Consider the following 1,964-nt stretch of genomic DNA (forward strand, 5'->3'; position numbering starts at 1 on the left):
CTTGTACTCATAATATTGCTAATTAAAAAGATATACTAAAATATATAATATTAAATGGAAAAATTAGGTACTATCAAAACAAAATGATAATTAATTATAAATATATTATAAAATTTTAATAATTACATAAATATATATATATATATATATATATATATTTAATTCACAATATATCTTCCTCTTATATAAATAAAATAAAAAACACAAATATCTATATTTTTTCTAATTTTCAAAAAATATTCATATATTTAATACGAGACTTATATAAAAGTTTATGAATACATATCTATATTTTCTTCGCATAACATGTAATTAACTCAATACTAACTAAAATATAAAATAAATTGAATGCTAAGTTATAAAATTTTCTCTTCTTACATATATATATATATATATATATATATATATAAATTATATATTCTTCTAATTATATATAATAAAAAAAAAAAAAAAATATATATATATATATATATGTGTTCTTAAAAATTTTAGGGGGAAAAAATTAAAAAATAAAATAATAAATACTTAAATAATCTTCAAGCATATATAATTTCTCTTCAAATAACAAAAAGGTTATATATATATATATATATATATATATATATATAAACATAAATATATATATGATAAATATATATAATATATATTAATCCTTTATTATATAAAGAAGAAATAAATACTTAAATAATCTTCAAGCATATATAATTTCTCTTCAAATAACAAAAAGGTTATATATATATATATATATATATATATATATATAAACATAAATATATATATGATAAATATATATAATATATATTAATCCTTTATTATATAAAGAACGAAAAATATAATAAGAAAAATACAAACTTCATTTTTCAATTCATATATAAATAAATAATAAGGATAAAAAAAAAAAAAAAAAAAAAAACACATAAATATGTAGATCACTTATAAGAATATGAGCTTCTTCTTATTTATATGTAAAATCTTAAATTATATATATAAGTATTATTAAAATGTATATAATAAATAATACATAAATATATATATAATATATATAAAATAATGTAAAAGGAAAAAAAAAAAAAAAAAAAAAAATATACTTTAAGATGTGAATGATAATAATTTTATGTATCATATGGTAAATATATATTTATTTTTCATACATAATTTTTATAAATATAAAAAAGAATGAATATAAAAATAAATATATTAATTAAATAAAGATTAACATTTATTTTACTATTTTAAAACAATTATATATATAATTATATATATATATATATAATAATATATTCTTTTTTGTTTATTTATTATATAAAAATAAAATATATTCAAATTATAAAAAATATATATATATAAATATATATTGGGGTATATTAAATATATATATATATATATATATATTATATATATAATAAAATTCTTCTACTTCCTTTAAATTCATAAAGTTTATACGTCGTGAGAATTATATGAAAAAAAAAAAAAATACATTGTTTCATATATATTAATAATATATATTTCTTTTTTTCTCACATATATAAAAAAATTATGTTTATATATGTTTTATATATAATTATTATCACATACAGATTATATTACTAAATAACATAATAAATATAAATATTATATATATATAATATATATATATATATATATATATAATATATATAAATATATAATATTTATACTTACATAAAAATATCACGTACATATAATCATATACTATAAAAAAAATATGTGATATTTATAATAATTTACCTTTATTATTTTTGTACGTGCATATATATAATATTATGAAATTATTAAAAAAAAAAATACCATAAGAATTAAATATTCTTAAAAATATTAAAGTTCCTATTTTATGTTCCATTTTTTTTTAACATAATTAATAGAACAGAATTAAAAATGAAAAGAAAAAATATATTTATATAAAAAAATATTTCATTTAAAAAGAAAAAAAAAAAAAAAAAAAAAAA

The sequence above is a fragment of the Plasmodium reichenowi genome, chromosome 8, assembly GCF_001601855.1.
Source record: "Plasmodium reichenowi strain SY57 chromosome 8, whole genome shotgun sequence".
Classification (NCBI taxonomy): Eukaryota; Apicomplexa; class Aconoidasida; order Haemosporida; family Plasmodiidae; genus Plasmodium; species Plasmodium reichenowi.